This window comes from Palaemon carinicauda, chromosome 36 (assembly GCF_036898095.1).
Source record: "Palaemon carinicauda isolate YSFRI2023 chromosome 36, ASM3689809v2, whole genome shotgun sequence".
In the NCBI taxonomy this organism is placed as follows: Eukaryota; Metazoa; Arthropoda; class Malacostraca; order Decapoda; family Palaemonidae; genus Palaemon; species Palaemon carinicauda.
Window position 1 is genome coordinate 17,440,183 of NC_090760.1, and position 13,402 is coordinate 17,453,584.

Genomic DNA, 13,402 nt, shown 5'->3' on the forward strand with positions numbered 1-13,402 from the left:
TTTTGCCAGTCGTCTCTATCTTGAGCTTTTAATTCAATACTTCGTCGTCATCATCATCATCATCATCATCATCATCATCATCTCTTACGCCTAATGACGCAAGCGGCCTCGGTTAGATTTTGCCAGTCGTCTCTATCTTGAGCTTTTAATTCAATACTTCGTCGTCATCATCATCATCATCATCATCATCATCATCATCATCTCTTACGCCTAATGACGCAAGCGGCCTCGGTTAGATTTCGCCAGTCGTCTCTATCTTGAGCTTTTAATTCAATACTTCGTCGCCATCATCATCATCATCATCATCATCATCATCATCTCTTACGCCTAATGACGCAAGCGGCCTCGGTTAGATTTTGCCAGTCGTCTCTATCTTGAGCTTTTAATTCAATACTTCGTCGTCATCATCATCATCATCATCATCATCTCTTACGCCTAATGACGCAAGCGGCCTCGGTTAGATTTTGCCAGTCGTCTCTATCTTGAGCTTTTAATTCAATACTTCGTCGTCATCATCATCATCATCATCATCTCTTACGCCTAATGACGCAAGCGGCCTCGGTTAGATTTTGCCAGTCGTCTCTATCTTGAGCTTTTAATTCAATACTTCGTCGTCATCATCATCATCATCATCTCCTACGCCTATTGACGCAAAGGGCCCGGTTAGATTTCTGCAGTCGTCTCCTCTTGAGCTTTTAATTCAATACTTCGTCGTCATCATCATCATCATCATCATCATCATCATCATCATCATCTCTTACGCCTAATGACGCAAGCGGCCTCGGTTAGATTTTGCCAGTCGTCTCTATCTTGAGCTTTTAATTCAATACTTCGTTGTCATCATCATCATCATCATCATCTCTTACGCCTAATGACGCAAGCGGCCTCGGTTAGATTTTGCCAGTCGTCTCTATCTTGAGCTTTTAATTCAATACTTCGTCGTCATCATCATCATCATCATCTCCTACGCCTATTGACGCAAAGGGCCCGGTTAGATTTCTGCAGTCGTCTCTACCTTGAACTTTTAATTCAGTACTTTCGCATTCATCATCATCATCATCAACACCATGATAATAATAATAATAATAATAATAATAATAATAATAATAATAATAATAATACCTCGCAATAGAAAACGGAAAACAGAGCTCGCTTTCCTTCCTATTTCGTCGGGTGAATTCGATGGTGCTCGCCAGAAGGTTGACGTCTGCCAAGAAATGTGTATGTGGCAGGCACCCGGATACCCACATAGGTAAGCCGAGGGGCGCGACAGTGGCACAGACTGAGGTGGTCGTGTGGGGCTGAAAATGATGTATGGAGAGTAATCTGCTTATAGGGTGTGATGCCCAAGAATTTCTTGCAGGGGGTATACTCATGGTAGGGTATGGTGCCCTGAATATATGGGGTATAATTTCCCGAATTCATTTGAGGGTATATGGGTATGGTGATGAATAGTGTCGAATAAAATGAGTGATATACTTGAATGAAGGGGTTAAATATGCTCAGAAGATACAATTTTATATATATATATATATATATATATATATATATATATATATATATTTATATATATATATATATATATATGTGTGTGTATATATGTATATATATGTATATTTACATAAAATTATGTATGTATGTATATATTTATATATATATATATATATAATTATATATTTATATATATATATATATATATATATATTTATATATATGTATATATTATATATATATATATATATATATATATATATATATATATATATATATACATATATGCATGTATATAAAAAGCTTTCTTAGTGGGGTTGGTTTGCTGTGAGCGATCGAACCAAAGGCTCCCACTATTATAATAGGGTATTCCCCTGAGAGTATATCCCTGTGTAAAGTGTATTCACGAATCTTTTGTAATAAGGAGAAAAAAAGTGTGTTCCGAAGTCTCATTATCCGTCGACATGGAACATATACATATATATATATATATATATATATATATATATATATATATATATATATATATATAGATAGATAGATAGATAGATAGATAGATAGATATATGTATGTATGTATGTATATATATGTATATATATATATATATATATATATATATATATATATATATATATATGTATATATAGTTCACCAAACGTTCAGCTGGACTCCACAAGGCACTAGAATAATTGGAAAACCCCGGCCTACATGGCTGAGGACTATGAAACGCGAAGTAGGAGATGAATATATATATATATATATATATATATATATATATATATATATATATATATGATAATGATAATTATATTAGTGATTAAAAACTTGTACATCATTCATGTTATCAATCTCTGATGTTGGTAGCGCCATCAGCGTAGATCACGCGGTATACTGTAAGCAAAAACAAAAGAATGTTTGTACCGACCAGTTTTTAACCTTCACCTTTACTTCATTCTCCGTATGGTCTCCCCTGCCCCGGCACCCCATCTTCGGTCCACATCCCACAAAAAAAATCACAAATCAATCGATTAGTCACTATGTTATTGTCAAACTCTTTAAGATTGTACAAACACTTTAGAAATCGTAAATTCTTCAATCGCCCTCTGAGTCTCATATGACGAGCTCATGATCAATATGTTCTTGTTTATAGTCTTGGTAGAATGTGCAGCTGTGGGATAGAATGCTTTAAAGATGTTTGTTCCTTGACCGAATGAAGGGGAAGAATTCGGTATTTTTAGATTTCATATAATGAGATATTAAGTCATTTGGTTGTTGATATATTGTACGTTTTATCATACAATTCCCATTGACTATGGAGATGAATGTTCCTGTGAAATGTATGACGTAATTTGGTTGCTGATATATTGTACGTTTTATCATACAATTCCCATTGATTATCAAGTTAAATTTTCCTGTGAAATGTATGACGTAATTGTGCTGCTAATATATTGTACGGTTTATCATACAATTCCCATTGATTATAAAGTTAAATTTCCCTGTGAAATGTATGACGTAATTTTGTTGCTAATATATTGTACGTTTTATCATACAATTCCCATTGATTATTAAGTTAAATTTCCCTGTGAAATGTATGACGTAATTTGGTTGCTGATTTATTGTACGTTTTATCATACAATTCCCATTGATTATTAAGTTAAATTTCCCTGTGAAATGTATGACGTAATTGTGCTGCTAATATATTGTACGGTTTATCATACAATTCCCATTGATTATAAAGTTAAATTTCCCTGTGAAATGTATGACGTAATTTTGTTGCTAATATATTGTACGTTTTATCATACAATTCCCATTGATTATTAAGTTAAATTTCCCTGTGAAATGTATGACGTAATTTGGTTGCTGATTTATTGTACGTTTTATCATACAATTCCCATTGATTATTAAGTTAAATTTCCCTGTGAAATGTATGACGTAATTTGGTTGCTGATATATTGTACGTTTTATCATACAGTTCCCATTTATTGTTAAATTTCCCTGTGAAATGTATGACGTAATTTTTTGTTTACTGATATATTGTACGTTTTATCATAAAGTGCACATTGGCTATCAAGTTAAATTTCCTTGTGAAATGTATGACGTAATTTGGTTGCTGATATATTGTACATTTTATCTTACAATTCCCATTGATTATTAAGTTAAATTTTCCTGTGAAATGTATGACGTAATTTGTTTACTGATATATTGTACGTTTTATCATAAAGTTCACATTGGCTATTAAGTTAAGTTTGTTTTGAAATGTATGACGTAATTTGGTTACTGATATATTGTATGTTTTATCATACCATTGATTAAAAGTTCAATTTCCCTGTGAAATGTATGACGTAATTTGATTGCTGATATATTTTACGTTTTATCATACAATTCTCATAGGTTATCAATTGTTTACATCTATTTATTTACACACGAAAATGAGTCAACAGGATTGCAAGCATCCATGCAGATCACACAGGAAGATGCCAACCGCCTCCGTGGCATATCTGCACCGATAATCTAATAATAGGAGTGACAAGTCATAACTGAGACATGCGATTGAGGAGGAGGAGGAGGAGGAGGAAGAGGAGAAGAAGAAGAAGAAGAAGAAGAAGAAGAAGAAGAAGAAGAGAATGATAGGGTGATTCAGAGATGGAGGAGAGATGTTGTGCCTTCAAGATGAGACATTCGAAACGTCGAGAGAGAGAGAGAGAGAGAGAGAGAGAGAGAGAGAGAGAGAGAGAGAGAGAGAGAGAGAGAGAGAGATCAGAGATGGAGGAGAGATGTTGTGCCTTCAAGATGAGACATTCGAAACGTCGAGAGAGAGAGAGAGAGAGAGAGAGAGAGAGAGAGAGAGAGAGAGAGAGAGAGAGAGAGATGTTGTACCTTCAAGATGAGACATTCGAAACGTCGAGAGAGAGAGAGAGAGAGAGAGAGAGAGAGAGAGAGATATGGGGGGAATGCCACCTAGATAGGTGTTAAGATGGACAATGGCGAATACAATTCAATCCGTTTATATCTAGCGTTATCTTGTGTTTCCTCAACAAATGTTTTGCAGCTGGCAATTTTTTTTTTTACATCTGCTGTTGTCGCTGTTTGTCTGCCATTAAGCTGATATGTTTGATTGCTTAATTCAAGGTTCGCATTTCTGGTTTTAGATGTTTATTGGTAATAAGTGAATGGTTGAAGGCTGGACCTTGCATTGTGGATATGACGAGAGAGTTGTATATATATATATATATATATATATATATATATATATATATATATATATATATATATATATATATATATATATACATATACAGTATATTTAACATTGAGTGATTTGCAGTATTTATATATACTTATAGATATTTGCATATATACGTATATAAATATGAATATATAGATAAGTAGACAGATAAATTGATATATATTAGTTCATCATTAAGTCGTTTGGAGTATATATATATATATATATATATATATTTATACATATATATATAATATATATAAATAAATAAATATATATATATATATATATATATATATATATATATATATATATATATATATATATATAAACACACACACGTTCAAGCAGAGAATCATATAAGTACTCAGTTTTATCGTGCAATTACAGTATAACTGCTTATTATGTAATTACTTGGGACATGAGTATGGATCCATGTTAGATTGTATACACATAAGCATAACTCGGGTATGCTTATTGTTCTCATTACAGAGGCCATCCATCCTTACATGGCAACCACACGGGCATAGAAAGCCGTTAAATACTATGAAAATTTTGTAATTCATTGTATTTATTAATCAATTTTTTTTTTTTTTTTTGTCATGGGTTTGAGTAAACATATGTCACGCGAAAGAATGGTAACAGTATTACTACTTTCAATATAACTGTCATATGGCATCGGTAGATCAAGTTACCTCTTGGAATTTGTGTCCTTATAATACCAGTGTCCCATTTCACAGAGTTATGCTATTTTAACTCTGGTTGCCCTCGGTTTTGGTGAATACCGTGGCAGGTGAATTATGGCATCACGTTTAAAAATGGCGTCGAGGAGTCGTCACTGATAAGCAGCGCCACTGGTGACACCCTGTTAAACTACATATTGTAAACAAATGGATGGTCTATTCTCTTTTACCAAGTAGTTTCGAAATTTTAATCGAAATTTTAATTAAATGTTAATTATTATGTAAGGCAAGACTAATGATGCTTTAGAACTGAGAAGAGTACAATTTTGGCAGAAGGGAAACACTAATTTGGAAGGGATTTAACTCATAGATATGTATAATGTATATGGAAATTTATTAATTCATGATTACGTCACTTTGTTAACAATATATATGTGAGCATATATTTAAAGCAAAAAGATGTTTCTTTTTATGATTTAGATTAGAGGTAAAGTATTTTTATTTAGACTTTTATGATGTGATTCAGCATGGAAGCAGTCGAATTTTATTATATTTCAAGCAGTTTCTCTGATTTATATGAATGTTAGTCATAATAACTTATACTGAAATAGACATTTTTTTCTTTAACGTTATAGGGTGTAATTAAATGACTTTGAATATAAGAAATATAAGACTGGTTATTATTATTATTATTATTATTATTATTATTATTATTATTATTACAAGCTAATCTACAGCCCTAGTGTGAAAAAGCAAATTGCTATTAGCCCAAGGACTCCAACAGGGAAAAATAGCCCAGTGAGGAAAGGAAATAAAGCAATAAATAAATGTATAAGTAAAAAAAATGTGAAATAGTGCTTTAACTGAGTTATTTTAAACCGTATTTTCTAATTACTTCCGCAAACGAAGTTGAAAGGAGGTTATGTTTTCGGCCCTTTTTGTGTGTGTTTGTTTATTTGTATGTGAACAGCTTCCTGGCCACAATTTTAATCGTAGAGTAATGAAACTTGCAGGGATTAACTGTTATGTAAAAAGCTGGAAATGATTAAATTTTGGAAGGTCAAGGTCAAAGGTCAAGGTCACGGTCAAGCCACATGTCCAATTCACGTAATCAACCATAAGTTTGGACATCGTTGTCACAGAGACTTCAAACTTCGTTCATATTTGAGTGTATGAAAATCCACGCCATTTGATACATGTTAAGGTCAAAGATCAAGGTCGAGCAAAAGGTCGAGAAATAAGTTTCGGCGTCAATGACCTTAGATGTCAGGAGGCCAGACAACCTCAAATCAATCAATCAATAGAGAAATAAGTTGCCGTGATGGAGGTCTGCGCTCTACTGAGCAGGATTGATATAATATTCTATTAATCGTGCTACTGAATGCCCCTCTATTTCGTTTTGAGACCTTCGAGAAAATGAGGTTACAATGGATTGCGCAGTAGTATAACACCTGCAAAAATATTAATATTTGCGAACAGCTAATTGTTATAATAAGCATAAATATTGCAGTAACACGCACAGACAGTTGACGACCGCAAATAAAAACATTTAATCAATAACACGGGTTGAATTGCAAAGTCTCATAAATGTGTTTTTTATTGATGTTGGCAAGTGTGGTTTTCCTGTGTATAAGAAATGCTTATATAAATCATCATTGACCTTGATCTAGTTCGTGCATAAACTGGGATAAATTCTTTAGTGTAAAAGTGACTTGTGTCGTTTAAAATTGCATTGTAGACATTTTTCTTTCAGAGCGCTTTCACAATGTAAGTTTGTTGCATGCAACGTTCTTATAGTGGGAAAGGGTCCTCTCTCTCTCTCTCTCTCTCTCTCTCTCTCTCTCTCTCTCTCTCTCTCTCTCTCTCTACAGTGGAACTGCCAGGTTTCGTGATTTATAAATATAACCACACACAGAGTACGTCTGTTTAGTTACTTAAAAGGAAATATCCGACCAAGCACATTTGTTCGTATAATTGGATGGTGATAAGAATGTTGTGTCTTTGGTTTATGGCTTGAATTCGTAATATTTCCTTATCCAGCTGAAATCTCTTCCTTGTCTCCGAGCTGCTCCGAGAGGCAGTGGCATTTTTAGATTCCTTATCTGTTTGTACGATTATAAAAGGATATCACAAGCTCCTATTTATCTTTGTTGCATCGCAAGGGGCTGTGGAATTTGACTTGATGCCTTACGTTCCTGTATTATTATTATTATTATTATTATTACTACTACTACTACTACTACTACTACTACTACTACTGCTATTATTATTATTATTATTATTATTATTATTATTATTATTATTATTATTATTGTTGTTGTTACTTGCTAGCTTACAACCCTAGATGGAAAAGCAGGATGCTATAAGCCCAAGGGCTCCAACCAAAAATATAGCCCAGCGAGGAAAGGAAGTAAGGAAATAAATAAATACAAGAGAAGTAATGAAACATTAAAATAAAACATTTTAAGAACAGTAACGACATTAAAATAAATCTTTCAAATATATACTATAGAGACTTAAACACAAGAGGGAAAGAAATAAGATAAAAGAGTGTGCCCGAGTATACCCTCAAGCAAGAGAACTCTACCCCAAGACAGTGGAGGTATTCCAGAATATGAATAGACTTCATGGGTTCCTTTGCTTGTTTACAATATCAATTTGGCAATATCTGTTGGGATCTGGTTCCTTGGTGTTTCTTTGATTTTTGCAGAAATCGTCTAAGTTGCTCTATCTAACTGTTTATTCTGTACCAACCGTGTGTCACACGATCGTACATAGTAACGAGATTTCATTTTTTGTATATATTATGCTTGTATCTTCGCTCTCCCCTCGCACTAAAAAGAACCTGAAATAACATGACTTTTTCTCACCATTAACTGTTAACCGGTGCGGTGTCGGTTGAACATGAAATTGCTTGTTATGTCTTTTATGCCTTTTTTGCATGGAGGTTGTACATAAAAGCGAGTGTTTTGTAATAAAGTTACTTAGTTGCTTTCACCATAACTGTTAACTGGTGAGAAAAACAGACATGTTATTTCAGGTTCTTGTCAGTGCGAGGGGAGAGCGAAGATACAAGCATAATATATACACAAAATGAAATGTCGTTACTATGTACGATCGTGTGACACACGGTTGGTACAATTCTCTAGGTGCATTGAAAATCTACTGGATTTTTCTATTTCTGTTTTTCGACAAACTGTATCTGCTGGAGTTGTGAAAAAGGAATCGGTTTTATATATGCTTTTTTTTTTAAGACCTGATTTAGCTCTTGCTGTATATGTTTTTTCATCAATGTTTTGTGATATGGTAAGGTGTATTAGAGTTCATCTTGATAAGACTTGTTCAGAGATCTTTAGTATTTTGACATTTTCTAGCATGCACCATTATTTCCACACAAGTTATTACTCAAGTCACTGTCCTGCAAAATCCCTTGTAAAAACTTAGCACAGTTAACAAATAAATATTGATATAACAAACATAAGATTGTACAGTCATTCCTTTAAAGTATTTACGTTGATTTATACGTCTTTCGATCATATTTAACGAATTCACACTATCTTTTCAGCCCACTTACACTATCCGCGACATTAATGTACTAATTTAAGTAAATGACCAATTTATCCACAGTTATTATAAAGACCACTAACTATGCATCTTGTCCCTCTTCAGCCCTGGCCCGCGCCCCTCGGAACTGTCACGTGACCTCCCCTGACCTGGGCCGACCTCCCGACCTGGGTTTTGACTTACCAGCATGCAGCCCTCGGACAGTGAAGACGAGGTCGACTCTCCCGACGGACCTGGCGCGTCGTACATCCCAGCTACTATATATGTCATTAAGGTAATTTCAGGTCAATTTAAATGTCCTGAGACGTGGGACAATCCTGTGTCAACTCAGGTCATTCATAATCCTTTAAAACTTATTTCATTTTGGGCCTATGCAAGATGATTATTGACTTGTGAGTTTTCTGTCGTCTCTGTTTTATTTAGGGTCATTGAGACAATATCAGGCCAATTTAAATGTCCTGAGACGTGGGACAATCCTGTGTCAACTCAGGTCATTCATAATCCTTTAAAACTGATTTCATTTTGGGCCTATGCAAGATGATTATTAACTTGTGAGTTTTCTGTCGTCTCAGTTCATTTAGGGTCATTGAGTCAATTTCAGGTCAATTAGAATGTCTAGAGTCTTGGGACAATCCTGTGTCAACTCAGGTCATCCATAATCCATTAAAACTTATTTCATTTTTAGCCTATGCAAGATGATTATTAACTTGTGAGTTTTCTATCGTCTCAGTTCATTTAGGGTCATTGAGACAATATCAGGTCAATTAGAATGTCTAAAGTCTTGGGACAATCCTGTGTCAACTCAGGTCATTCATAATCCTTTAAAACTGATTTCATTTTGGGCCTATGCAAGATGATTATTGACTTGTGAGTTTGCTGTCGTCTCGGTTTTATTTAGGGTCATTGAGACAATATCAGGTCAATAGAATGTCTAGAGTCTTGGGACAATCCTGTGTCAACTCAGGTCATTCATAATCCTTTAAAACTCATTTCATTTTGGGCCTATGCAAGATGATTATTGACTTGTGAGTTTTCTATCGTCTCAGTTCATTTAGGGTCATTGAGACAATATCAGGTCAATTAGAATGTCTAGATTCTTGGGACAATCCTGTGTCAACTCAGGTCATTCATAAGCCTTTAAGGCTGATTTAATTTGGGGCATATGCAAGAAGATTGATGACTTGTGAGTTTCGTATCATCTCAGTTCGTTTAGGGTCATTAATGTAATTTCAGGTCAATTAGAATATCTTGAGACTTTGGACAACCTTGTGTCAACTCAGGTCATTCAGAAGCCTTTAAAGCTGATTTCATTTTGGATTTATGCAAGAAGAGTGATGTCGTTGTGAGTTTTGTATCATTTCAGTTCATTTAGGGTCATTAAGGTAATTTCAGGTCAATTGGAATGTCTGGAATTTGGGCATGCATGTATGATATTCCTATGTCAAGTCAGGTCATTCAACATCCTTTAAAGAGGATTTCATTTTTGGGCATATGCAAGGAGAAGGCTGACCTCTGTATCGTCTCAGTTCATTTACGGTCACTGGGGATAAGTTACAAGTGAGTCGACATGGGTCGTTCAAAGTCATTTGACTGAAATTCTATTTTCGTTATTGTTTTTGCAAGAAGAAGTCTAGCAACATTTGAAAGCTGCCATTAATAAGTTTGCAATTCTGGGTCAAGTCGGTCCTGTCACATTTATCTTCAGTGAGAAATTAATGCATTCGACTAAGAACAGTTCAGAACGTGTCCCTCTTTCTCTCATAATTATCGTTTCTCTTCCTTTGATCCACTTTCTTCTTCCTTCGTTTCTTGCGGGTACATTATATTGCTGTTTTGACCCGTCCGAAGATATTAATCTGTGTTACATTGTGCTACAGTAATTGCATACTTGAGGTTAAGTATGCAATGTTAAATGTTACAGAAAGACTCAAGTTATTGCCCCATTAATTATAGTCTCTCTCTCTCTCTCTCTCTCTCTCTCTCTCTCTCTCTCTCTCTCTCTCTCTCTCTCTCTCTCTCTATCCTTGTGCTTGTTATGATGTTAGTGATAGACATACCTGTGTCCTTGTCGAACGTGTTATTGGTGTGCGCAACCCGTCAAAAAATGACGGCCAAATATTTAGATAGACATGCATACATGCACACACAGATTCAACCCTTCCCACCCCCTCCACCTTTCATAACTACCACACGGCAGTTTGGGCATTTTGTTAGAGATTATGCTTTACGAGTGATTGCCGCTCAGCGTGACAAATATATATATATATATATATATATATATATATATATATATATATATATATATATATTCATATATACTGTATATACATATATATTTATAAATATATACATATATACATATATTTATATATATATATATATATATATATATATATATATATATATATATATATAGCCACAAGGATCACTTAACTTCTAGATTTCCCCAGAATATTTGAAACATATTTAATCCGGAAGGGAGGGAGGTTAATGAAAAAACTACACTTGAAAAAAGCCGTAATTTTAATCGGAAATTTTCTGTAAAAATATATTGTTCTCAGCCGTATTTCAGTAGAATACAGGCGACCGTAATTCTACCTTACTTCGTTATTATCTTTTAAGGGTCGGTGACCGCAATATCACTCCTTAACGTCAATATATCCATTTTCAAAATGGTTAAAATCCTGGAATAAATGTTGCCAGGCATTTACCATTTTTTACTGCAAATTTTTAAGTGTACCCTTCAATGGTGGGATTCGAACCCACTCGTTAGAACCATATTCTTTTCTTGGGTTCGGTCAAAGCTTCCTACTGTTGTTAGTTTATCCAAGAAGTCTTTGTAAATTCAAATGTCAAATTGGTTATCATCGTTATTCAAATTTCATATCGACCAAGTCTTCTGAAACGCACAGTTTCATGAAAATTTCTTATATATTCGTCACTTACAAGTGGCTAGAGATATTATAAACTCTTTACTGCTATAAACAGTGTTCCTGGATTTATACATACTTCCAGCATTCACAAACACACATGTTCATGGAAATTCTGTGTATATCCAGATCTAAGTAGTATGTGTCTATGGAAAATTGCTTATACTGTACTATTGATGCTGTCAAAAACAAACATTTTATGTACCCCCATCGCTCACAAACACACGAAAAAAAAGATAGTTTGTACTTTGATTATACACAAAAGGTGGAAATGAGAACTATATATTATAAAAAAACTCATGAACACATGTTTTACTTTCACAAACGTAAATAAAAATACTAAATTAAATAAACTCGTACACAAGTGTAATAAAGTTCAAGACTCGCTCACATACACCCAGTGGTCACAAACACACTAGTTTTCCCATAGATATCATAAACAAACAGCATTCACAAACTCCAAGACGATCATGATTTTTTTTCTATATTGCTCACAATCAATTGTAGAAACGTTTACGCAAAACACCAAATTGTGTTCACAACACAAACGTCATTATTATTATTACCACCGCCAACGAAGTTTGGAGTAGATTATGTTTTCGCCCCTGTTTGTTCATTTGTCTGTTTGTTTGTGAACAACTTCCTGGCCACAATTTTACTCATAGAGTAGTGATACTTTCAGAGAATAATTGTTATGTTAAGACGAGGAAGGGATTCCATTTTGAAAATCATAGGTCAAAGGCCAAGGTCAAGGTCGAGCAAAAGGTTGACGGAATTAACCCTAACCTTAACCCCAAGTTCGCACATGGTTGTCACACAGACTTCAGATACACATACGGTCTAAATTGACGCTGGAAAGGCAAGCTGGTTTCGAGATATAAGCTTCCGTGACGGGGATCTGCACTCAGAGAAATTTTGTAGTTATTATTATTATTATTATTATTATTATTATTATTATTACTATTATTATTATTAAAATGAATCAAAACTTCATCCCTTCTTGCTTATTAAATAACAACTTGTATATTATTATTATTATTATTATTATTATTATTATTATTATTATTAAAATGAATCAAAACTTCATCCATTCTTGCTTATCAAATAACAACTTGTATGTTATTATTATTATTATTATTATTATTATTATTATTATTATTATTATTATTATTATCATTAAAATGAATCAAAACTTCATCCCTTCTTGCTTATCAAATAACAACTTGTATATTATTATTATTGTTATAATTATTATTATTATTATTATTATTATTATTATTATTATTATTAATATTATTAACATCATTATTATTATTATTATTATCATTATTAAAATGAATCGAAACTTCACCCTTTCTCGCTTATCAAATAACAACTCGTACATTTATCAACGAATGACTATCACCTCAATGACGCTGATGGAGAAATTGAAGCTGCTCAAGCATGGCTTTACTTTATCCGTGTTGCATTTCAACCAGGCTTTGCATTCATAAATTGCGACGCGGACT